Source organism: Nicotiana tabacum, chromosome 6 (assembly GCF_000715075.1).
Source record: "Nicotiana tabacum cultivar K326 chromosome 6, ASM71507v2, whole genome shotgun sequence".
Taxonomy (NCBI): domain Eukaryota; kingdom Viridiplantae; phylum Streptophyta; class Magnoliopsida; order Solanales; family Solanaceae; genus Nicotiana; species Nicotiana tabacum.
The window spans coordinates 147,342,759-147,369,948 of record NC_134085.1 but is presented as its reverse complement, the minus strand read 5'-3'; the positions used below and the strand labels follow the sequence as shown (position 1 = coordinate 147,369,948).

The following is a 27,190-nucleotide window of genomic DNA, read 5'->3' as shown; positions in this document are numbered from 1 at the left end:
GAATTAACGGATGGCGGGACAATGAGTGATGAACCTGTAGAAGTGGTAGCTATGGGTAAGAAGAGTCGTCGTCCCGATCATATACCCGCACTGAAAGCAATTAAGAAAATAAAAAGGAGCCCATTCATTGTTGCCGATATAGAGGCTGCTCTCCACGACGATGTTCATGTTCCTTGCGCAGTGGGGTTCTTAGTGGTTAAGCCGGGTGAAGATCTTGCTTCCAAGTCTGAATATTATATTGAAACATATTTCAGTGAAGATAACGATTTCTCAATATCAGATTTCAAAAAACGAAGTGAACGTATGATGCTCGACTTTATAGAGCGTTTAGCGGCTGTGGTATCAGATGAAAAAGAAATTCGAACGGTCTATTTCCATAACTTTTCACGATACGATGGCATTTGAAACAAAAAATAAATAAAAAGACCCTAAGGAACTAAGAGCAATTAGCACAAAAATACACATTTAGACCTATACCTATATAATAATAGGGGTAACGCCTAATCAGCTAGAATACACGAAACACACAAAAATGACCCCTGAAAATGAGCAACCGAAAAAATGAAATCCGCCGCAGACCATAAAAAAGACCCCACCCCCCAGTCATCGTCTTCTTCAATTTCCCCACCGCTCAGCTTCTTCTTGAACCAGTACCGACCACCCCACTGTTTCGATCTTCTTCTTCAAAGAGATACAACGGCAGAAGACCAAAATAGCATCCACCTTCCTGTCCTTCGTCTTCTTCAGCAGCGAACGAGAACCAGGGACCTTCAGATGTTTCCTTCATCTGATTTTGCTTCTTCTTCATTTTGAATACACACACACACACACAGAAACCAACAAACGACCTCATCCTCTAAAACCAGCTGACCCTTCTTCATCATCTCCTTCAGCTTACAACACCCAAAACCAGTCACAACATGGTCATTGTCGAGGTCGCCGATGAGATTGCCGCTTGACAGTTCCGTTTCTGGTCAGAAGTTGCCAGCCAAATTTCTGCATTTGAGGTTTGTTCGTTGCTTCAATTTGGTTTGTTTTTTTTGCTTGATTTGATAGTTGTCCCTAATGGAACTGTAGAGCCGAGTTTTGTACCCGTCGATTTGATATTGAGAATGAGTTTCGGCTAAACAGGTCCCTTTTCCACTCTTTTGTTCTTTATTTGATTACACTCGGGGCAAATCGATTATTGTTTGGATTGCGTCGTTAGCGATTTCTGAAAGTATGTTTAATTTTTTTTTTCATTTAGTATTATGTTATGTTCCCTTTGTGTCTTATTTCCTAGCAAATTCCTGTTTGAATGAGTTTGGATTGCATAATTTCTGGATTACAATGACTCGATTGGCTTTATATTTCATGATGATGCAAAGGAACTAGACAGAGGTGCCAAGAATCGTTATTCTATGTAGTTCTGTTATTACAATAGAAATTGTTCTGCTTATTGTACTATGATCTTTCTTGTATAAACATTCCTCCAGAAATAGGGTATTGCAGGTGGAAGCTAGACTTCATATCCTTTACAAACACAAAAACCTTTGAGGATTTAAAAAGACGAAAAACAATATCACCATTCCTTGAGTTATCTTCCCATTTTTGTTTCTTTTAATACAATCTGGTGCACCTTGAGGCAAAGGTGTTTATCCTTGATTCTTGAAAAGGAAATGATCTGGTTATAGACGATATCCTTAGCAGTGATCCCATTGATGAAGTCTGATGAGCGAATCCTTGATGTACTGAACAAGCAGCTTGTCTACGTCGTGGAGCTTAAGATAATCAAGCAATATTAAGACTTAATATCCCAAAAGAAAATTTAAAGCGGTTAGAAAGTTAAAAATGCACATAGGCTTAAAATGTGTAATTAAATCAGATAAATAGGCCAATAATAACAGTTGAGCGACCGTGCTAAAACACGAAACTCGGGAATGCCTAACACCTTCTCCTGGGTTAACAGAATTTCTTACCCAGATTTCTGTGTTCGCGGACTGTCAAACAGATTCAATCTTTCCTCGATTCGGGATTCTAAACCGGTGACTTGGGACACCATTAATTATCCCAAGTGGCGACTCTGAATAAATAAATAAATCCCCTTTCGATTGTCACTTAAATTGAAAAAAACTCCCGTATACCCTCTCGGGTGTAGGAAAAAGGAGGTGTGACAGCTCAGCTGTAGACATGTGATTTTTGACCCTCTCCAAGATTTTTTATATTTTAGCATGTAAATATTTAATTTAGGCCTAATATAGCTATTTCAACTGTTTCGATCTTCTTCTTCAAAGAGATACAACGACAGAAGACCAAAATAACATCCACCTCTCTGTCCTCCGTCTTCTTCAGCAACGAACGAGAACCAGGGGACCTTCAAACGTTTCCTCCATCTGATTTTGCTTCTTCTTCATTCTGAATACACACACACATAGAAACCAACAAACAACCTCATCCTCTGAAACCAGCTGACCCTTCTTTATCATCTCCTTCAGCTTACAGCACTCCAAAACCAGTCACAAACATGGTCACTGTCGAGGTCACTGGTGAGATTGCCTCTTGACAGTTCTGTTTCTGGTCAGAGGTTGCTGGCCAAATTTCTGCGTTTGAGGTTTGTTCGTCGCTTTGATTTGGTTCGTGGTTTTTGCTCGATTTGATAGCTATCCCTAATCGAACTGTGGAGCTGAGTTTTGTATCCGTCGATTTGATATTGAGATTGAGTTTCAGCTAAACAGGTCCCATTTCCACTCTTTTGTTCTTTATTTGATTACACTCGGGGCAAATCGATTATTGTTTGGATTGCGTCGTTAGTGATTTCTGAAAGTTTTTATTGATTTTTTTTCATTTAGTATTATGTTATGTTCCCTTTGTGTCTTATTTCCTAGCAAATCCCTGTTTGAATGAGTTTGGAGTGCATAATTTCTGGATTACAATGACTCGATTGGCTTTATATTTCATGATGATGACAAGGAACTAGACAGAGGTGCCAAGAATCGTTATTCTATGTAGTTATGTTATTACAATAGAAATTGTTCTGCTTATTGTACTATGATCTTTCTTTTATAAACATTCCTCCAGAAATAGGGTATTGCAGGTGGAAGCTAGACTTCATATCCTTTACAAACACAAAAACCTTTGAGGATTTAAAAAGACGAAAAACAATATCACCATTCCTTGAGTTATCTTCCCATTTTTGTTTCTTTTAATACAATCTGGTGCACCTTGAGGCAAAGGTTTTTATCATTGATTCTTGAAAAGGAAATAATCAGGTTATAGACGATATCCTTAGCAGTGATCCCAATGATGAAGTCTGCATGAGCGAAATCCTTGATGTACTGAACAAGCAGCTTGTCTACGTCGTGCAGCTTAAGATAATCAAGCAATGTTAAGACTTAATATCCCACAAATTTGGGTGTGCATTTCATGTGACCTGACTTCAATTCTCAACAAGGTTAAATAGAACGTGTCGTGACCACGGGTGCATTTCATGTAGCGTGGTTTACGATGTATTTTTAAATAACTTTGAATTTTTCTAAAATAATTTAAAAGCGGTTAGAAAATTAAAAATGCACATAGGCTTAAAATGTGTAATTAAATCAAATAAATAGGCCAATAATAATAGTTGAGCGACCATGCTAAAACCACGGAACTCGGGAATGCCTAACACCTTCTCCTGGGTTAAAAGAATTTCTTACCCGGATTTCTGTATTCGCGGACTGTCAAACAGAGTCAATCTTTCCTCGATTCGGGATTCTAAACCGGTGACTTGGGATACCATTAATTATCCCAAGTGGCGACTCTGAATAAATAAATAAATCCCCTTTCGATTGTCACTTAAATTGGAAAAAACTCCCGTATACCCTCTGCGAGTGTAGGAAAAAGGAGGTGTGACAGCTCTGGCGACTCTGCTGGGGACAAGAACCCAGAATCTCTGGTTCAGGATTCAAAAATTTGAGCTTGGAATAATTGTTATATTTGGCTTTATTTATTATCTGGTTTTATTACATGTTTGGGCCTAATGTGCTAAATGTTGCTTTTTACCGCTTTGATATTGTTTGGACTGTATATAAATTGTTACGAAACCCTCCTCTCTCTGAGTCTTCTAAATCATCTGGGAAGTGTGCACTTCGTGTGACTTCTTTTCTGTTAGAGTCATATCCCAATTTTAGAATGAGGTTCGGACAAGTTGCAAAGCCGGTGAAGCTTCTGTATTCCCGGTACGCTCCCCCCCCTCGGCTCGAGCTGTCCGCTTGGGTTAGCCAGGTCTAGAACAAATAAACCTAGGTTTTTAAACCTAGAATAGCATAGCCTCATGTCGGATCCCTAGTAGGAACGTTTGTTTGCATCATGTGCATTTGACTTTGGGGACTCAACACAGGGGTTGGGTCCGTCTAGGTCAGGCGTACCTAAAAAATAAAAGATCATCCGGATGCATCTTACGTGCTACATATTGCAATCTTCAAGGGTAAAAGGGTCATTTGGCGGACCAGTGATAGTTGAGGGGAAATGAAAAAAAAAAGCAAAAAAAGAGAGGGTGGAGTGTGAAAAATAGAGCAAGTAGAGCCCAATTATGTTTTCTTTCACATTTTTGTTAAGAAAAAAAACATGAAAAATTCAAAAAAAAAAAAAGATTTTTGCACTTTTTCATTATTTTCCGAAAATCAAAAAAAAATTAATAAAAGAAAAGAAAAGAAAATCCAAAAAGAGCTTACATGTTTCATCATTTTTCAAAAAAAAAAAGACAAAAAAAACATATTTTTCTTTGAATTAGTTTTTTTTTTTAATTCCCGCCCGTATCCAATGCCCGAACTACGCATACCTGATTCTCGTCTTTCGGGGCGGGATACGTAGACAACCCACATATGGTCAGATCTTCCTAGTGAGTTTAGGTTCTTGTCTTTGCGGGGTCTTAGCCAAATTTTGCACTTCTAGCCACCTTTTAGCCACATAGGTTAATTTTAGAAAAATAGTCACAATCATGTCTTGCATGTGTCCAACAGGAAGGGTTATTGTCTCACATAGCGTTCTAGGTCTTTAACTTTATTTGATCTTAATTTTCTTATATAGGTATGAATTTACTTACCGGAGTTTGAGCATGACAGAGCCCCAGGACCATTTAGTCAGGATCACTCGTTCAGGAATGGATTAAAAGGAGATTTTCTTTTCTTGTTTATGTTTTGAGTCTGTTTTCCTTTTTATGTCGTCTTTTGCCTTCTAGTTTGGTATAGTAATGTCGAGTTTTTTTTTTTTATTATTATTGTACTTTCTATTTTGCATTTGAAAAAGTGTGTTATAAATCAAAACTCCAAAAAAAAAGAGATGTTGCATTTTATATTTCCGTTAGAAGTTTTTTTTACAATACTAATTCTAGGAATAGGAAAATAAAATCATTTGAGGTGATTAGAAATAAAAAAAAATTTATATTGCCTTTAGTACATTAAGACTTAAAATTCAAAAAAAAAAAAGAATTTTCTTTTAGTACCTCTTTAAAAGTTTTCTTTAAGATTTTAGTTCCAAAAATCCAAAAAAAAAAAAAATCTTTTTATTTCTACTAGAATTTTAGGATATTGTACATAGAAGAAGAAAAAACGTACTTTATCTTTTGTTTATCTTTAAAGTGTTTTTCTTAGGTAATCAAAAACTGAAATTCAAAAATATTTTTTATCTTGTTTATTTCTCGTTTCGAAATCTTTCTTCAGGGATATCAAATGAAAATTCAAAATATTTTTCTTTGGTTTATTGTTTAGATTTTCTTCCTAAAAAAATCAAAAAAAATATTTTTCTCTTGTAGGGTTTTATTTCCTTAATAATTTCCCATAGAGTATTTGTTTCAAAAAGAAAAAAGGGAGAAAAAACATATGCTCGTTAAACTTGAGTTTAGAATAGATTATAGAACATTAAGTCTAGAAAATTAAAAAAAAAGGATTTGCTTCTTTTATTTCTCTTTTCTCATTAGAGTACCCATTAAGGTAAAAAGAAAAAAAAAAGAAAAAGAAAATGAGAACGTTAGTTTGTTTACTTTATTCTCGTTATTCCCGAACTACGCAAAGATCTGATTCATGCGGTGTCATGATACGTAGGCAACCTACATAGGGTTCGATTGAATTATTTTTTTCATTATTGAAAGAAAAAGGAAAAGAAGAAAAAAAGAGAAAAAAAGGAAAAAAGGGAGAATGAAACAAAAAAAAGAGGGTGAAATTTGGGGATGTGAGAAATGAGAGGAAAGAAAAGAGTGATAATTAAAAAAAAGGAAGAAAAATGAGCAAGAAGTGCTAGAAAAGCAAAGAAAAGAGAAGATTGAGATGAACAAATTGGGATGATGCCAGCTGACCTTCGTACCCTCGAAGTCATTTTAGAACCGATAACTGCAACTAGGTGCATTGCACATAAAGTGAGATTATCTTATGTTAAATGCCCCAACGCTAACGTGATGGCCTCATTTTGTTATATTCATAGCAGAAGGGTGGTTAGTTTGTGGTTTTTAAAGTGATAACTCCTCTCTACAACATAAAGTCAAAAGGCAATGACGGACAACAACAGAATTGAGTTGGTTGATACCAGTGCTCGAAAGCAGTTGATTGAACAGGATACTGGGTTGGCTGATGAGGTAAGGATGTTAAGACAACACATGACGGACATGTATCAGGCTTAGATAACTGGGAAGGTACCACCCCGCCACCACCTACCTTCCTAGATGCTACCCTTACCCAAACTCCGGTCATAGTGCCAGATGATTCCCCATACTCTCCAGATTTTCCCGCTTATCACAACTTTCCCAACCACCCTAGTAGCTACATCACTCGTCCTCCAATTATATTTCCCCAAAATTGATCTCCTGTCACATCCACTATCCCCGATAATGAATACCCACTCAAAGCTCATGATACCCAATATTACCCCTCAGAAGTTGCCCACAAGGTTCCCAACTCATGCAAGCAGAGTCCTCGGAATAAGCCTCATGCAGAAAATGAAAAGTTCGCAGAAAATGAAAAGTAAAGTTGAAAGGGTCTAAAACGCAAAAGCTTAATCTATATGGTGGACGTGGAGATCCAGTAGCCCATCTGAGAGGTTACTGCAGTGAAATGAGAAGTGTTGGAAGGAAAGATAATTTGTTGATGGTGTATTTCAGTGAGAGCTTGATTGGGGCAGTCTTGCAATGGTATACTCGTCAAGATGTCAATAAGTGGCATACATGGGATGACATGACTCAAGATTTTGTTCGAAACTTTCAATACAATCTAGACATTATCCCAGACCGCTCCTCCCTATCTAAAATGGAAAAGAAGCCGGAGAAAAGCTTTAGGGAGTTTGGGCTCAGATGGAGGGAGCAAGCTGATTGAATCAGCCCCCCGATTGGTGAAGAAGAAATGGTTGAGCTTTTCCTACAAGCTCAGGGGCCCACCTACTTCAGTCATTTGATTCCGACCTTGGGTAAACCTTTCAATGATGTGGTAAAAATGGGGGAGATGGTAGAAGAGGGAATCAAGTCAGGCAAAATCATGAGTCATTCGACATTGAAAGATACTACGGAAGACATTCAGAACATCCCAGTAAGTTTGGGTGGAAGAAAGAGAAATAGAAAAGATGATCTACTGGGCATTCCTGCTTAACGCTTTCAGCCTCGACATTGACCCCATGAATCTCCTTATGCACCAGATGATCCTCCCCAATGCTACTTCTCTCCACGTAACCCCCAAATTCGTACATCACTTTCCCAGTACCCTATCCATAATGCACCACCATATGCTCCACGCCCACGAGGCTCGCGATGGCCCGCACCACTTTCCCAAATGTCTTACCCGCTTCCTCAAGCATATCATCCACCTGCCCGCAAAAGGTTCCAACTGAGGCCAGAATACAAACTGAAAAGACTGCTGAAAAAAGAAAAGGCTTTCACCCCTATTGGAGAATCATATGCCAGTTTGTTCCAAAGGTTGAGGCAATTGGACATGTTGAAGCCGATTCAGATAAAAATGTCAAACCCTCTGCCAAAGAAGTTTGATTTTTCTCAAAAGTGTGCATATTGCTCTGATGCCCCGGGTCACAGTACAGAAAAGTGTTGGCACTTGAAAAATGCAATTCAGAAGCTTATTGATGCAGGTGACATTGTCGTGCAAAATCCAGATGCAGTAGACACTTGCCAAAGTCCATCGCATGTTCATAATGAGACGCATATGGTGGGCATGATTTGTTTTGAAAAAGAATATGAGAATTATTCTGAGATCCTTAGAGGTCCACGTGCTGTGAAGCTTTCAGTGATATTAGAGTTTGATCTTAAGAACGAGCCGGCAAAAGGGACCCAAACGCAATGTGCTAAAGTCAATGTGATAGAGACTTGTGAAGGTCCTAGTAATGTTGATGCGAAACTCAGTGGCTAAGATGTCGTGTTTAGTAATTGGAAAGAAGCTCCATTCTTGGATTGGCCCGGGGAGGAGTTCTAGTGGTTTATTTTGTTTTTATTTCTGTTGTCCGGGATATTTTCAGGGTTGTAATCCGGATATTATCTTATGACTCAAACCCTTATATCCTTTTATTTTGCCTAGTTTTGTTTAGTCGTAGTAGCTCGTTTAGTGTTGTCTGGTTTTGTTCTAAGGTTGTACTCCAGTTTATTCTGCTTGTCTTGTTGTCCAAACCCTTTTCACCGTCTGTGTAATGCAATTTCCTGTTTTCTGTTATTTCTGGCCATTTTTTGTTTAGTTCTCTTCTCCTTTTATAGTTTTTCTTTTCATGCTAGATCTAATGGCATGACATGCACGCATAATTCTAGGCATGGTTCTAAAGTTAGTTTAATCATGAAGCAATGAAACAATTTTGAAAATGATAGGGACATTTGAGGGAAATAAGTACAGATTTGGACATTTTAAGATCATTTGAAGCCCGAACCATGTGAAACTGGGGCAGATAATTTGGGAAGTTCATAGGGTGACAAGAATTCGTTAGAGGAGAGTGCATCCCAGACAGTTTGAAGCAAGCAACTTTGAGTTCAAGTGCATTTCAAGTTACAAGATAAAGTCAAGAAAGTTGTCTCCGAATTGACGGAGGATATCCATTGTGAAGAGGAAATCACCTAACGAGGGTTCTGTACTTGACAAGGCACTAAAAAAAATGGAAAGCATATCACTGATATCAATGTCAAAGCTGTAAAAGAAACATTGTGCGCGTTATTCCTTTTTTATTTCAAGTTGCATGTGTTGTACTTGGCATTTTCAGAGATTGGGAGGCCCTCTTTCAGCTACCGAAATACTTATACCATTCGATACCCTTTTTGAGTCTGTATTGATTTCTTTGACCTTCTCTCTTTTGAAATCAAGTTAGAGTCATACGAAAAAAGAAAAAAAAAGTTCATGTCCCCATAGGTTTATTTTAGAAGTTCATTCCAAAAGGAAAACTCAAAAAAAGAGAAAAATAGAGATAAAAAAAGAAAAAAGGGAAAAAGAAAAAAAAATAAGGGAAAAAGATAAAAAAGAAAAAAAAGGAAAAAAGAAAAGGAAAATAGTAACAAAAGTAGTCTTGTGAACTACATTCGACCTGATTCTTGTCACCACAAGATACGTAGGCAGCCTCACGGTTCGGTCGCACCAAATAAAATATTTCATGATCCCACGAAGTCGAGAGTGGGCAGAAATTCCATCTCAAAAAGAAAAGAATCAAATTCCCTTGCTTTAGAAATTGGGGCAAAGTTTTTAAAATGGATTCCAAAAGTTGTAAATAAATAACCTCGTTGTCATAGTTATCTTGAGCCTTTATGATATCCTTTCTTTCTAATCCTGTCCAAAAGCCAATTTACAGTCCAAAAAGACCTCCCAGATAATCTTTGAGAGTGCTGAGTTTTGGCATGCCAAGGGTATATGATGTTTTACTATGGGTAATACCTTGTCATCTGCAGAATCGGAGGAAATAAGAAGAAAAGAACAAAATGAGAGAGTCTTATTGGTGAAAACCTTCACAGGCACCATAAGGCGATGGTGAGTTGAGAGAAATAACAAAATGAGAGAGGCTTGATAGTGAAAACCCTTCGGGCACTACAAGTCGAATAAGGATCGGGAATCAGATTGGATAATTGGAGCATTGAAACCCAGTTTCATGGCTTAGGGGGGTATAACAAGAGTTGAACATCAGACTTGCTTGACAGATTAGGCCACTTAATCCAATGGTGCATGTCATGGTCATTAGAGTTGGTATCCATATCTGATAAGTTTCTACTTTGTAGTTTTCTGGTTAGGAATCATCTCTTTCCATTGTCTTTTACTCTATTCCTTTTGTCTTGTTTACTCCCTCTTCCCGAGTCTGTTTGGTCAGAACAAGTGAGAACTGACTTCAAAATTTGTCACCAGCTTTCCAATTGCACAAAACGGGATCCGGCTAGCACATCAAAGTGTCATAAGTCAGGAAAGAATAACAAGCGCACTGAGTTGGTAATAATCAACATGCTTTGAGATTCATGTGAAATACAAAGGATCGGTATATGTCAATTCATGAACAATGCAACAGATAGAGGGTGATGGGTTTGAACGGATCAAAGGCATTTTCTGTGATAAGGTTGACAGAGAAAATGGTTAACCAATAACAAGCAAGGTCTTCCAACTGAAATCAAAGTTATCATGGCAAGTGAAGGAGTAATAGACCTCAAGGCCAAGGCCAGTGGCATACGTCAGGAAAGAACAACAAATGAACTGAGTGGGTAAAAATCAACGTGTTTTGGGATTCACGTGAAGTACAAAGGTCGGTAAATGTCAATTCATGAGCACAATGCAACAGATAGAGTGTTTGGTTTTGAACGAATCAGGGGTATCTTCTGTGATAAAGGTGACAGAGAAAGTAGTCAGTCAATAAACAAGCAAGGTCTTTCGAGTTGAAATCAAAGTTATCATGGGAAGTGAAGGAGCAATCGCCCTAAAAGTCAAGGCCACAAACCAACCACTATATTTATAAACTCACAAGTTTTCTTTGTTTGAAACAGGGACGAAAATTGTGTCCAAATCAAAGCTTGGAAGTTTGAATTTTTTTTCAAGTGTCGTGCCCAAATTTTGTCAGCACAAAGGCGGTTTGAGAAAGGGAAAGAAAAATTTGTTCGATCTACAGGAACCCTCCATGAGGAAAAGCATGGCCAGGGGCAAGGAATTTTGTTCATTCTGTAGAGATCCTCCAGGAAGAGAGCGCGGCTCAGGTAAGTTCATTCTCGGCTTCTCAGGACCCTCCTGAATAATGGGACTTAATTTAAAATTTTCTGGACCCTCCTGAATAATGGGACTTAATTTAAAATTTTCAGGACCCTCCTGGATAATGGGACCTAGTTTCAAATTCAAACATGCATGAGTAGCAAGATCTAGCCTAAGTCTTACCCCAAAGAAATATAAGTTGGCTTTGAAGTTTTCATTCTTAAGGTAGGATTCAATTCGAAATTTTCAGGACCCTCCTGAATAATGGTACTTAGATTTAAGACCTCCAAGATAACAGGATTTAGTGTAAGTTCTGCCGTAGGGAAATATAATTTAACCTTAAAGTTGTCACGCTTAAGATGAGATTTGATTTTAACTTTCACGACCCTCTTGGATAATGGAATTAGGTTTTAAGACCTTCATAGATAACGAGATTTAGCGGAAGTCATACCTTTAGGAAACATAAGTTAGCTTTAAAACTGTCATTTAACTAGGAGTTTTCAGGACCCTCCTGGATAATGGGATTTAGCTTTTAAATTCTTAGAGCTTTTGGGATACTATGATTCAATTAACACTCACATATGTCCCCGATATCAAACTGGGGGAAAAAAATTCTTTTGTTTTGTTGTAATCAGGTTCACAAGAAGCAGTTTCAGAGGGGTCAGTTCAAGTGTTGGAAATCATGAGCCCACCTAGAGAACAAAGGGAGGCAGTTCAAGTTTCAAGGAAAGTAATTCAAGTTTCAAGGAAAAGCAATGCAAGTGTTCAGCAATCAGGAGCCCACCTGAAGAACAAAGAGAAACAGTTCAAGTTTCGAGGAAAAGCAGCACAAGTGTTGGTAATCAGGAGCCCACTTGGAGAACGAAGGGAAGCAGCAATGTTCAAAGGAAGACAACAATCAGGAGCCCATCTGAAGAACGAAGGGAAGCAGCAATGTTCAAAGGAAGACAATAATCAGGAGCCCACCTGGAGAACAAAAGGAAGCAGTGAGGTTCAAAAGAGTTCAGCAATCAGGAGCCCACCTGAAGAACAAAGGGAAGCATTTCAAGTTTCGAGGAAAAGGAGCCCACCTGGAGAATGAAGGGAAGTAGTAATGATCAAAGGAAGACAGCAATCAGGAGCCCACCTGAAGAACGAAGGGAAACAACAATGTTCAAAGGAAGACAGCAATCGGGAGCCCACTGTAAGCACGTGATTTTTGACCCTCCCCGAGAATTTTCACATTTTTAGCGTGAATATGTGAAATTGGGTCTAGTATAGCTATTTTAACTATTTATACTTTATTCCGTTGCAAAAAGAAAAATTTCAAAAATATATATATATAAATTTTAGTTTATGTATCTCTCATAAACTTGAAAAATACAAAAATTGTACTTTATTTTGGTACTTTATATAAATTCGAAAATTACAAGAAATATAGTTCTATTAATGTTTGCAGTCATTATAATTTTGAAAAATACAAAAATATTACTTCATATTTTTGTCTTTATTAAAGAACGAAAATTACAAAAAATAGTTTTATTAATATTCTATAGTCATTTTAACTTTGAAAAATACAAAAATATTACCTCATATTTTATCTTAATATTTAAAAACGAAATTACAAAAAAATAGTTTTATTAATATTTTGTAGCTATTTTAAATCTTGAAAATATTTAAAAAAAGATATAGTTTTGTTTAAATACTAGTCTTATTTTTGGTAGTTATTTTACTTACATAGGACTAGTTAAGCAACGTGTTCCTATTTCTCGGGTCCCGGCAAAAGAATAATATTCGGGTTCAAACTACCCGATTTTAGGCCTAATTTTCGGACCTAGCCCATAATAAACCGTGTCCAGGACACGTGGGGAACCCCACCACGCGTGGGGGACATATGCCTCGAACCCCACCACGCGTGGGGCTCATTTTCATGGGCATTGTATTACAAAAACACGGACAAAAGCATAAAAGGAGGGGCGGAATTTTAAAAAGAGGAGGATTTTGGAATTTTGAAAAAAGAAGCAGAAACCTGAGGAAGGCCTTCGACCACTGTTCCTCTTTCTTCTTCAAAAGAAGAAGAAAGAGCAAAACCCTCCCAGCGTCGAAAACCCACCGGCAACCCCCTCCTCCTGTCCAAACAACTACCCCCACCGACACACCTCCACACGTCCCCTCCAAAACTCCAGCCCAGTCCGTCGACCACTCCAAAGCCACCATCAACAACCCAAACCAGTCGACCCCGTCAACAAACACCCAAAACCCTACTGCCCGTTACCATTCCCTCCGTCACCCTCACAACAAACCCCAGCTCCTCCCATCGTCCAAACACCCCCACGCACCATCACCCATGACCAAAACCAACCCAAACAACCAGCTCCATCCTGTCCGACACCAACAAGCCATCACCTTCCTCCTCCTTGAATCCGCCATTGTTGCCGTTGCGAGCTCCGCCATCGTCGACCATTGACCACCAAGCTTCCAACGAACCTCCATCGTCAAAACCACCCTGCTGTCCGAACGCGACTCAACCATCACCACCATCAACGACCAAACAGTCCGTCCCTTCAAAACACCATAACCACCACCCAAACGACCACCCTACTGTCCAAACGACCCCTCGCTCCCCAGCAGTGAATCGAACCAAGCGTCCTTCACTCCCTCGTCGTCCAAACACCACCACCCTACTGTCCAAACCACCATAACCCAGCCGGACGAGCAGCAGCTGTTGTTGCTGCGTCGTCACTGTCCGTCACGCCACCAACTCCCTCCCGTTCGTCGACCGCAGCTGTGTCACCTTCCTCAGCACCACGACCAACAACAACAACCAGTGTCCCTGTCGTTTCCTCATGCCCAGCAGTGGATCAAACGACCACTGAACACCGTCCAAACACCACTGCTTCAGTTATACTATCCAAACGTGACCACTAACCAGCCATGTTATCGTGGTTCTTTCACTGTTGTCGTGCAGTCCGTTGAGGTCGTCTTTGTTCGTCGAGGTCCGGCACGTCGAGTTTGTTCGTTGAAGTCGATGTTGAGGTTCGGTCCATGGCTCTATGCATTTCTGTTTATTCAGGTTAGTAAGCCTCGATGTATTAGATTAAAGAAATTTTACGTTCAATGTTTGAAGTTGCAATATATCAATTGAGATTCTGCTTATGTTTCACCGTATGCATTTTAGTTCATTTTTGGGTTATGTTATTATTGTTTACTTGACGTCATTTGATTTAGTTGTAGTAGTAGTCCTAAGGCACAGTTTGACGTTGATTCGATCGTCCCTTCATTGTCTTAGTTTGTTTGGACAAGATTAGTATTAGTACGTGTTGTTACTACGCCAGAAATACTCATTCGCTTAACTTCTTTTATCAAATCTTGACAAGTTATGAGATTGTAGTTGTAAAGAAGCCGTAAGGTTTAGTATTGCTAAAGGCGTAAAAATGACATCCTTTTAAAAACATAAAAAAAAAAAATAATAATAAAATAAATAAAATGAGATGAGCCTCGCCGAATAAAAAACACAAATTGCGGGGCCCTCAGTAAATACTTGTTTAAAATTACTTAGAATTCGGGAGGGTCGTTTAGCGAATTTCACAGCCTCCGTAAAATAATAACGCGATAGTCTCTTTAGGCGTGCGTTTAATAATTTACTTTCTTAAACTTGGGTGTGCATTTCATGCGACCCAAATCCAAATTCCAAAACGTCAAATAAGATATGTTCCGGATTGTGGGTGCATTTCATGTGACGCAGTCCAAAGACATGTTTTAAGCGACGTTCACATTCCTAATAATAATAATTAATAAAGCGGTTAAAAGATAAAATTTGCACATGGTTCATAATTGTATTAAAAAGCAGATAAATAAGCCGAATATAACAGTTGAGCGACCGTGCTAGAACCACGGAACTCGGGAATGCCTAACACCTTCTCCCGGGTTAATAGAATTCCTTATCCGGATTTCTGGTACGCAGACTGTAATATGGAGTCATTCTTTTCCTCGATTCGGGATTAAAATTGGTGACTTGGGACACCCTAAATCTCCCAAGTGGCGACTCTGAAATAATTAAACCAATCCCCTTTCGATTGTCCTTTAATTGGAAAAAACTCCCTTGCGCCCCTTCGGGCGCGGAAAAAGGAGGTGTGACAGCTCTGGCGACTCTGCTGGGGAATAAAACCCAGAACCACTGGTTCAGGGTTAGAAATTCGAGCTTAGATAAATTGTTATATTTGGCTTTATCTGATTTTTACATGTTTTGAGCCTAATGTGCTAAATGTTGCTTTTACCGCTTTGATATTATGTGAACTGTATATAAATTGTGCCGAAACCCATCTTCTCTCTGAGTCTTCTAAATCATGAAGAAGGGCGTACTTCGTATGACTTCTTTTCTGTATAGTGTCAAATCCCAATTTAGAACGAGGTTCGGATAAGTTGCTAAGCCGGTGAAGCTTCTGTATTCCCGGTACGCTGCCCCCCCCCCCCCCGGCTCGAGCTGTCCGCTCGGGTAAGCCATGTCTAGAACAAACACCCAGGTTTTGAACCTAGTATAACAAAGCCACATGCCGGATCCCTAGTAGGAACGTTTATTTGCATCATGTGCATTTGACTTAGGGGACTCAACACAGGAGTTGGGTCCGTCTAGGACAAGCAACCTGAAAATAATAGACCAGCTTTTGGCATCCTATGTGCTACATGTTGTATTTAGTCAAGGGCGAATGGGTCATTTGGTCATTTCCAGCTTGGTGTTATTTTAATCAAAGCATGGGGAACATTTGTGGAATCCAAGGAGCCTTGGAATTCCCTATGTCCCCCACGCTTGCTTTTTGGGAAAGCACATGGGAAACATTTGTGGAATCCAAGAAGTCTTGGAATTCCCATATGTCCCCCACGCTTCATATGTTGGGAAAAGCGCATGAGGAGCATTCGCGGAGCCCAAGAAGTCTTGGAAATCACTATGTCTCTCATGCCACATTTTTGAAAGAAATAATAAATATAAAAAAAATAAAATTACAAATAAAACAAAGCATGAAAATTCAAAAAGATTTTGTATGTCTTCATTATTTTCCACAGATTAAAAAAAAATCGTGAAAAAGAGGAGAAAAAATGACAGTGTAGAGATATAACTACTTATTTTTAGAGAAAAATCAATGTCAGAGTAGTATCGAAACTCTGCCGAAATTTTTCAGAAAATGAAAATGAATGTCTTATTAGTTTGTTATATTAAAAGCAAAGGAAAAATAGAGAAAAAAATCATCATTGTTCTGTCTTGTTTTAAAAAATATATATAGAAAAGAAAATAGTTTGTTTTGCCATAAAAATGAAAACAAAAAAAAAGGTTTTGTTTTAAAATGGGTTTTTATTTATTTATTTGTTTATGAAAATGTCAAAATAAAAATAAAAATAATAAAATAAAAAGAGTTGGGCGTTGAAAGTAGTTTTATTATTTGTTGCAAATATATATATATATATATATATATATATATATATATATATATATATATATATATATATATATATATATATATATATATAAATCCAAAAAGTTTTTCTTTATTTCCAAAATATGTATATATATATATCTTTATCTGTTGCAAGAACATTTGTCTTACCAAAAGTTTTTAGAATCCCAATTTTCAAAACAAATAATCCAAAAATATTTTCCATTATTGACTTCTTCAGAAAGTCTTTCTAGTTGTTTCTTTAAAAAATAAAATAAAATAAAAACATATATAATAAAAAAAAAAAAATACGAAAATATTTTGATTCTTCTTTCAGAAATTGAAAAGAAAATTCAAAATTCAAAAAAAAAACATTTTAGGAGCATTTCTTATATTAAAGGTAAAATTCCGAAGAATATTTTCTTCTTTTCTTTAGAATAAAAAAAAACGAAAATTCAAAAAATATTAGTCTTTCTTTTAAAAAGAAAATCAATCAAATAATATTTCCTTGCTTCTTTTAAAGTAGTTCTTTTAAACGAAAATTCAAAAAAAAAAGGCTAGTTCATCTGCTTATTATTATTTGCCTACTTATTCTTATTTGCCCGAACTACGCGGGTTTGATTCTCACCGGATGTGAGATACGTAGGCAACCCTCATCGGGTCCAACCCCACCTTTTGCTAAAAAAGCCAAAAAAACAAATAATAATAATAAAAAAAATACATGTCAAATTTTAGTTTTGTCATAAAGAAGTCGGGTGACGCTGTTTTATCAAGACATAGCCGAATGTTCCCGAAAGGGACGCCGGAAGGCTGACTTTGCATAAACAGCCACTTTTTGGGTCATGTGTTGGATTTGGTCCAATTGGCCCACACAGCCTTAAAAATCTTCGTCCCCGAGACGTTGAAAGGCCGTGCTTGCAATATTGAGTTTTCTAATTTGAAAAAATGATAAAAAGAGTCATGAATAAGTCAGGTGATGTTGTTTTGCCATAAATAGCCGAATGTTCCCGAAAGGGACGCCGGAAGGCTGACTTTGCATAAATAGCCACCTTCGGGTCATGTTTAGGATTTTTGGTCTATTTGACCCACACAGCCTTATAAATCTTCGTCCCCGAGGCGCTGAATGGCCGTGTTTGCAATACCAGGTTTTTATTATAAGTTGAAAAGAAAAAAAAAACAACTAGTCAACGGTCAGGTGAATACCGTTCAAATTTTGTCATAATAAGCCGAGCCAGCTTCGGCCGCATCTTAAACCGTTCTTGCCGAAATAGCCTTAGAGTATCTTTCAGTTGTCGAAAGGTTATTTTCGTGAAAGAATGGACAAATTTGTAAAGTGTCATAAAATAATCCTGCCCGGCCTCAAAATTTATATGAAATCTGGAAGGGGCCACATTTGCAAAAAATAACCGTCTGGTTGCATTAGCAAATGGAAGAAGGAAGTTGGCCATTTGTTTTTGAAGTTTGTAAACCCTTTGATTAAAATAGGCGGGTTGTTTGATTTTCAAGTTTGTAGGTCATCTTTAAACCTTTGAAACCCAGTTTGTTTTAATATGAAAAGTGGAAAAAAATGTTCATTATTGTTTATCTTTTATTGGCACGACCTACGCAAGGTCTGATTCATGCGGGGTCATGATACGTAGGCAATCTCCATAAAATTCGACCACAACAAAAAAAAATGAAAAAGAGAATGAAAAAGAAAAAGAAAAGAAAAAAATGAAAAAGAGCAAAATGAAAAAAAGAAAAGAGAAAGAAAAAAAAAAGGAAAAAAAAAACATCGAAAAAAAAGAAAAAAAAGAAAAAAGATGTTGTCAATAATGAGGACCGACTGAGTCCATTCTAACCTGTTTGTTTTGCAAATAAGTTAAGGTGGTTGGTTTGTGGTAAGCCGGACAATGACACTCAGAGTCCTTTACTTGCATCTCATGATACACACTCTGCGGGGATTGGGCCTGATAGCAGAAGCACTCAAATCCTATCGGGGAACTTATTGACGGAGGTTGATGATATTGAAGCTGGCAATGGTCTTGACAATACTAATGCAAAGCTCAGTGGCTAAGATGCCAAGTTTGATAAAGTGGGAGGACGCTCCGTTCCTTGGTTAACAAGAAAGAGAAGCTGGTGGTGGCTTATTTTGTTGTCATTTCTGTTGTCCGGGTTATTCTTAGAGTTGTAATCCGAATATTTTCTGGCGTCAAACCTTCTTATCTTTCCATTTTGTCATATCAGTTTGTTTAAGTTTTGTCGAGGTTGTGTTAGGATTTTATTTTGGTTGTTTTGTTTGTTTTATTATTCAAACCATTTCGCCGGTAGCCTAATGCAAAGCCGGTCTTTTGTTAAGTTCCAGTCGTCTTTTTGTTTAGTCCTTTTATCATTTCGTTCAATGCCGATTCTAGGGACATGACATGCACCCAGTTTGGGCCTAATTTTAAAAGTTAATCATAAAACCCTGGGAAGGTGATCAAAGCATTCAAAGGAAATAAGAACGGTTTGGGATTATTTGAAGCCCGAGTCATGTGGAACTGGGGCAAGTTAAACACAAAGAAAACCGTTAAAGAAAGATTCGCCTAAATTGGCATGAGGGTCGTTCATAATAATGAGAATGAGAGTGTCGCCCAACGGTGCTTTAGAAGTGACAAATGAACAAACAGATGTTGAATCTAATTGTCAAGTCCAGCACCATCAGAAGAGACTACAAATTTAAATCGTGTTGTTTGCATTTGGCATATTTTTGAAGATTGGAATGACGAAGGCATTTTGTTCTGCTACCCAAACACTTTTATCCTTCGTTACCCCTTTGAGCCTTATTTTTTTTTCTTTCATACCCCTCGTTCGGAATCTGTGGTAACGAAAAAGAAAGAGAGAGAAAGAAAGAAAACAACAAAACGAAAAAAAGAAAAAAAAAAGAAAAGAAAATGACAAAAAAAACAAAGGAAAGTCAAATAATGAAAAAGAGGAATTGGGAACTACGTTTGACCTGATTCCTCAAAGAGGATACGTAGGCGCTTCATGGCTCGGTCATAGTTTTGAAAAATGAAAAAAAAAACAATTAAGATATCCCCAAGCAAGAAACTGGGGCAGAGGTTGCGGTTGTTGTAAATAAATCTAATTCCGAAGGTTGTAATTAATAACCCAAAATTAATGCATTTTTGAGCCTTTATTACCCTTTCTTTCAAGCCCTATCCAAAACCCACATTACGGTCCAAAGAAAGACCTTCCGATCAGTCTTCAAAAGATGTCAAGTCAGACTAATGAAGAGTCTTGCCGGCGAGCATAACATTCTGTTCCACAGCAAAAGGGACTTTAATCTCCAGCAGAAAGAGTCATACCGGCGACACTCCAAATCCCCAGCTGGAAAGTGATACAAATGAGAGAGTCTTATCGGTGAAAACCTTCACAGGCACCATAAGGCGATGAAAGCTGAGAGAAGAACCCAAAAATGAGAGAGACTTGATAGTGAAAACCCTTCGGGCACTGCAAGTCGAATAAGATCAAGAATCAGATGGGGAATCACCAATTGAAGATCTTGAAAGATGATTGACGGTAAAGGATAGGCCACATACGCATGTCATGGCCATTAGAGTCGGTATCTGCATTTGATATATTTTTATTTATAGTTCTTTTGTAAAAGAGTCATCGTTTCCTTTGTCTTTTATTTTGTTTCTGTTATCTTTCTCCTTTCATAAAAAATTTCCCCAATAGAGTCTGTCCGGTCAGAACAAGTATGAAATGACTTCAAAATATGCCATCAGCTTTCCAAGATGAGATCTGACTAGTATATCCAAATGGTATAGTCAGCGAGGAACAAGCGCGAGGCCAGTGTCAAAAAAGATATCCCCAGCAAAGGGAATTGACAAAAGGATTGACGAGCGTCAAGAGAGATATCCTTGCCAAAACCAAGGTTATAAACCTCAAAGGCCAAGGCCCATGAACAGAGCAAGGAGAGCAGCGAGCATGATTTGGCGAAATCCGTACTAGACTGAAAGGTCGGGAAAAATGCCAGTTTCCAAGCTATGCCACAAAAGAAGAGGGATATCCCCCAGCAGGAAGGGATTATCCCCAGCACATAATATCATCCCCAACAAGTTGTGTAACGCAAAGCAAGGAAGGAAAAAAGGAAAAGCCATCCCGTTGGGAGTATCACAACCAACCACCATGTTTTAAACTAACAATTTTGTTTGATTTGAAACAGGTAAAGGAAATGACATTGATGCCAGAACTGCGTGCCACAAGGGATATTATCAAACTGGGGCAGAAAATTTTCCTTCCATTTAGAAAATTTTCTGTAAATTTACCCCCAGCTGATAACATTTTACCCCCCCAACAGGTAAGTAAGTCAAGGGAGGTAGTCTTTGAAGGATGAAGCTATGCAAAAACAAAACAAAAAAAGGAATTAAAAAAAAAATAATAATAATAAAAAATGGGGAAGGTAGAAAAGGAAAATTCATCCCAATCCCCAGCAAGTATTCGAGGTAAGACATTTTCAAGTCTTAAAGATATTTTGGATTCATCCGCCCTCAAATAGGATATGTCGGGTTTTTCCGCCCTCAAATAGGATATGTCGGGTTCATCCGCCCTCAAATAAGATATGTTGGGTTCATCCGCCCTCAAATAGGATATGTTGTGTTCATCCGCCCTCAAATAGGATATGTTGGGTTCATCCGCCCTCAAATAGGATATGTCGGGTTCATCCGCCCTCAAATAGGATATGTTGGGTTCATCCGCCCTCAAATAGGATATGTCGGGTTCATCCGCCCTCAAATAGGATCTGTTGGGTTCATCCGCCCTCAAATAGGATATGTTGGGTTCATCCGCCCTCAAATAGGATATGTTGGGTTCATCCGCCCTCAAATAGGATATGTCGGGTTCATCCGCCCCCAAATAGGATATGTCGGGTTCATCCGCCCTCAAATAGGATATGTCGGGTTCATCCGCCCTCAAATAGGATCTTATTTTCAAAGTTATTGTTGAAACCAGGCGCCCACCTGAATAACGAGAGGAATACTTTTATGTTCTAGTTTGACAGGAGCCCACCTGAATAACGAGAGGAATACATTTCTGTCTTTTTATTTTTTGTTCTAGGTCACCCACCAGTATAATGCGGGCATATCATTTTTCATATCTTTACCACCAGGCGCCCACCTAATAACGAGAGGAATACATTTCAGTCTTTTATTTCAAGTGTCGAAATTGGGAGCCCGCCCAGATAATAGAGGCATACATTCAGTCTTTTTATTTTAAGTGTTGAAGTTGGGAGCCCGCCCAGATAATAGAGGCATACATTCCACGTCTTTACCCATAGGAGATGCATTTCCTCCTAAGATTGTTTTAGTTTCATCCCATAGGAGATGCATTTCCTCCTAGGTTTGTTTTAGTTTTACCCATAGGAGATGCATTTCCTCCTAAGTTTGTTTTAGTTTCACCCATAGGAGATGCATTTCCTCCTAAGTTGGTTTTAGTTTCACCCATAGGAGATGCATTTCCTCCTAAGTTGGTTTTAGTTTCACCCATAGGAGATGCATTTCCTCCTAAGTTTGTTTCAGTTCTACCGATAGGAGACGCACTTCCTAAGTTCAGTTCTACCCATAGGAGACGCACTTCCTAAGTTCAGTTTTTACAATAGGAGACGCACTTCCTAAGATAAGATTCACCAATAGGAGACGCACTTCCTAAGCAAGTTTCATCAATAGGAGACGCACTTCCTAAGTTCAGTTTTACCATTAGGAGACGCACTTCCTAAGAATAGGTTCACCAATAGGAGACGCACTTCCTAAGTTCAGTTTCACCAATAGGAGACGCACTTCCTAAGTCCATTGTACCAATAGGAGACGCACTTCCTAACCTAAGTTTCACAAGTAGGAGACGCACTTCTTAAAAAGTTTCACAAGTAGGAGACGCACTTCCTAAAAAGTTTCACAAGTAGGAGACGCACTTCCTAAGTTCAGTTTTACCCCTAGGAGACGCACTTCCTAAGTTTAATTCCATGCACAGGAAATGCACTTCCTGAATTAAGTTTTCATTATTAGGAGACACACTTCCTAGTCTGGTTCACTCAGGTTATACTTTTGCTTTAGGGGACGCGCTCCCGAGTTTGGCTTTTAGATTATATTTTATTTCAGGAGACGCACTTCCGGAATTGAGATTTCACCCCTAGGAGATGCACTTCCTAGTTTGATTCATTTTAAGTTCGACCATAGGAGACACAATTCCTAGTCCAGTTTTTGAAGTTTACCCGTAGGAGACGCACTTCCTAATCGAGATTTTATTCATAGGAGACACACTTCCTAGTTCTAGTCACTGAAGTTTTCACCCTTAGGAGACGCACTTCCTAGTTTAGCTCATTCCGATTCAACCATAGAAGACACACTTTCTGGTTTGAGTCATTGAGGTTTTTATTTTAGCAGACACATTTTCTAGCAAGAGTTTTGGTTTTACTCAGAGGAGATGCACATCCTAGCCTAGTCTTTAGTTTACTCTCATCATTGCATCAGTAGTGTAAGTGAGTTACAATTTTGCTAACGACTCACAAATCTTCCCAGTACAAACTGGGTTAGAAAGGTTTGTTTGTTTTGTTTGTTTTGATTGTCAGGGACCCGCCTGTAGAACGGAGGTTGTTGCGTGTCGAAGATAGAAGAAGTCAGGAGTCCGCCTGTAGAACGGAGAAACATGTTTCAAGATCAAGCAGTGGCCCACTGGAAAGCAGAAGGTTACAACAAAAATCCCCAGCACTCAATCCAAGATAGAAGCAACAAGAAGCTCGCCCCAAGAATGCAAGTCAACAGTCTGGGATGATCAACAGAAGCTGGTCACCAAAAAAAAAAAACAAGAAGAAAAAAGAAAGAAAAAGAAAAAAAACCAGATTACGGAAGTGGAGAGCGAATGTGGTCTACTCAAGAACTAGCACCTACAACTAGCAAGTATCAAGGTTGAGATCCAAAGTCTGTATGAAGCACCATTCAAGACTCAAGACCAAGTTTCAGAAGACTTAAGAGATAGGAATCCTTGTAACTAGTAGCTGATAGGCTTAGTTAGTCTTTTTCAGTTTTCATTTTTGTTGTAATGACAGGACCGCGAACCGGAACCTCAACGGAACGGCACCTCGATCGGCTCTCCACCTCGGTACACTTCACTATCTCTCTCATTCCCGAACTACACGTGGCCTGATTCCTGTATAACCAAGGATATGTAGGCAGCTCAGATACCAGGGCTCGGTTACATTCCCTCCCTTTCCTTCAGTGTAGTCCATCCAAGTAATGGTCGGGTCAAAAACACGTCTAGTCGTTCTTTGTCGGAAAACTCTTCGTGTTTCCAGTCAAAGAGGGGCAGCTGTAAGCACGTGATTTTTGACCCTCCCCGAGAATTTTCACATTTTTAGCGTGAATATGTGAAATTGGGTCTAGTATAGCTATTTTAACTATTTTTACTTTATTCCGTTGCAAAAAGAAAAAATTCAAAAATATATATATATAAATTTTAGTTTATGTATCTCTCATAAACTTGAAAAATACAAAAAATGTACTTTATTTTGGTACTTTATATAAATTCGAAAATTACAAGAAATATAGTTCTATTAATGTTTGCAGTCATTATAATTTTGAAAAATACAAAAATATTACTTCATATTTTTGTCTTTATTAAAGAACGAAAATTACAAAAAATAGTTTTATTAATATTCTATAGTCATTTTAACTTTGAAAAATACAAAAATATTACCTCATATTTTATCTTAATATTTAAAAACGAAATTACAAAAAAATAGTTTTATTAATATTTTGTAGCTATTTTAAATCTTGAAAATATTTAAAAAAAGATATAGTTTTGTTTAAATACTAGTCTTATTTTTGGTAGTTATTTTGCTTACATAGGACTAGTTAAGCAACGTGTTCCTATTTCTCGGGTCCCGGCAAAAGAATAATATTCGGGTTCAAACTACCCGGTTTTAGGCCTAATTTTCGGACCTAGCCCATAATAAACCGTGTCCAAGACACGTGGGGAACCCCACCACGCGTGGGGGACATATGCCTCGAACCCCACCACGCGTGGGGCTCATTTTCATGGGCATTGTATTACAAAAACACGGACAAAAGCATAAAAGGACGGGGGGAATTTTGAAAAGAGGAGGATTTTGGAATTTTAAAAGAAGAAAACGAGTACTGTTCCTCCTTCTTCCTCCGGGGGCAAAACGAAGAAAACCCTACTGCCCCCCCAGCGTCGAAAACCCACCGGCAACCCCCTCCTCCTCCTGTCCAAACAGCTACCCCCACCGACACACCTCCACCCGTCCCCTCCAAAACTCCAGCCCAGTCCGTCGACCACCCCAAAGCCACCATCAACAACCCAAACCAGTCGACCCCGTCAACAAACACCCAAAACCCTACTGCCCGTTACCATTCCCTCCGTCACCCTCACAACAAACCCCAGCTCCTCCCATCGTCCAAACACCCCCACGCACCATCACCCATGACCAAAACCAACCCAAACAACCAGCTCCATCCTGTCCGACACCAACAAGCCATCACCTTCCTCCTCCTTGAATCCGCCATTGTTGCCGTTGCGAGCTCCGCCATCGTCGAACATTGACCACCAAGCTTCCAACGAACCTCCATCGTCAAAACCACCCTGCTGTCCGAACGCGACTCAACCATCACCACCATCAACGACCAAACAGTCCGTCCCTTCAAAACACCATAACCACCACCCAAACGACCACCCTACTGTCCAAACGACCCCTCGCTCCCCAGCAGTGAATCGAACCAAGCGTCCTTCACTCCCTCGTCGTCCAAACACCACCACCCTACTGTCCAAACCACCATAACCCAGCCGGACGAGCAGCAGCTGTTGTTGCTGCGTCGTCACTGTCCGTCGCGCCACCAACTCCCTCCCGTTCGTCGACCGCAGCTGTGTCACCTTCCCCAGCACCACGACCAACAGCAACAACCAGTGTCCCTGTCGTTTCCTCACGCCCAGCAGTGGATCAAACGACCACTGAACACCGTCCAAACACCACTGCTTCAGCTATACTATCCAAACGTGACCACCAACCAGCCATGTTATCGTGGTTCTTTCACTGTTGTCGTGCAGTCCGTTGAGGTCGTCTTTGTTCGTCGAGGTCCGGCGCGTCGAGTTTGTTCGTTGAAGTCGATGTTGAGGTTTGGTCCATGGCTCTATGCATTTCTGTTTATTCAGGTTATTAAGCCTCGATGTGTTAGATTAAAGAAATTTTACGTTCAATGTTTGAAGTTGCAATATATCAATTGAGATTCTGCTTATGTTTCACCGTATGCATTTTAGTTCATTTTTGTGTTATGTTATTATTGTTTACTTGACGTCATTTGATTTAGTTGTAGTAGTAGTCCTAAGGCACAGTTTGACGTTGATTCGCTCGTCCCTTCATTGTCTTAGTTTGTTTGGACAAGATTAGTATTAGTACGTGTTGTTACTACGCCCGAAATACTCATTCGCTTAACTTCTTTTATCAAATCTTGACAAGTTATGAGTTTGTAGTTGTAAAGAAGCCGTAATGTTTAGTATTGCTAAAGGCGTAAAAATGGCATCCTTTTCATGCGACCCAAATTCAAATCCCAAAACGTCAAATAAGATATGTTCCGGATTGTGGGTGCATTTCATGTGACGCAGTCCAAAGACATGTTTTAAGCGACGTTCACATTCCTAATAATAATAATTAATAAAGCGGTTAAAAGATAAAATTTGCACATGGTTCATAATTGTATTAAAAATCAGATAAATAAGCCGAATATAACAGTTGAGCGACCGTGCTAGAACCACGGAACTCGGGAATGCCTAACACCTTCTCCCGGGTTAACAAAATTCCTTATCCGGATTTCTGGTACGCAGACTGTAATATGGAGTCATTCTTTTCCTCGATTCGGGATTAAAATTGGTGACTTGGGACACCCTAAATCTCCCAAGTGGCGACTCTGAAATAATTAAACCAATCCCCTTTCGATTGTCCTTTAATTGGAAAAAACTCCCTTGCGCCCCCTCGGGCGCGGAAAAAGGAGGTGTGACACCCACCTGGAGAACGAAGGGAAGAAGTGAGGTTCAAAGGAGGTCTACAATCAGGAGCCTACCTGAAGAACAAAGGGAAGCAGTTCAAGTTTCGAGGAAAAGCAGCGCAAGTGTTGGTAATCAGGAGCCCACCTGGAGAACGAAGGGAAGCAGCAATGTTCAAAGGAGGATAGTAATCAGGAGCCCGCCTGGAGAACAAAGGGAAGCAGCAAGGTTCAAAGGAAGTTCGGCAATCAGGAGCCCACCTGGAGAACAAATGGAGAACAAGGCAAGTTTCGGAGAAAAGGAAGATAATTCAAATGTTTGAAATCAGGAGCCCACCCGGAGAACAAAGAAAAGGAAACAGTGGTCAAAGGAAGACGGTTCAAGTTCAGCAATCAGGCGCCTACCTAGAGAATAAGAGAATTCACTTTAGAATACAACTCAAGTTAGCAACAAAAGAAGCCCGCGGTAAGAATGCGAGTCAACTGTCCGAGGTGATCAACAGAAGTTAGTCACAATAAAGAAAAAAAAAAGAGAAAGGCAAGAAGTTAATCCAAATGCAGAAGTTGATGAAAGATGTGGGCTGCTCAAGACATGGCCGAGGTCACAAGCACTGCATGCCTGGTCTTGATCCGA

The 27,190-nt window shown here is 39.0% G+C and overlaps 1 long non-coding RNA gene across 1 annotated transcript; it reads left to right on the top strand.

The window, feature by feature from the left end:
• The first annotated feature begins 524 nt into the window (after positions 1-524).
• LOC142181909 (uncharacterized) lies at positions 525-5,311 on the top strand. Its single transcript, XR_012710803.1, has 2 exons — positions 525-1,007; positions 5,047-5,311. It is a non-coding gene; the product is annotated as an uncharacterized LOC142181909 (long non-coding RNA).
• The last annotated feature ends 21,879 nt before the right edge of the window (positions 5,312-27,190 follow it).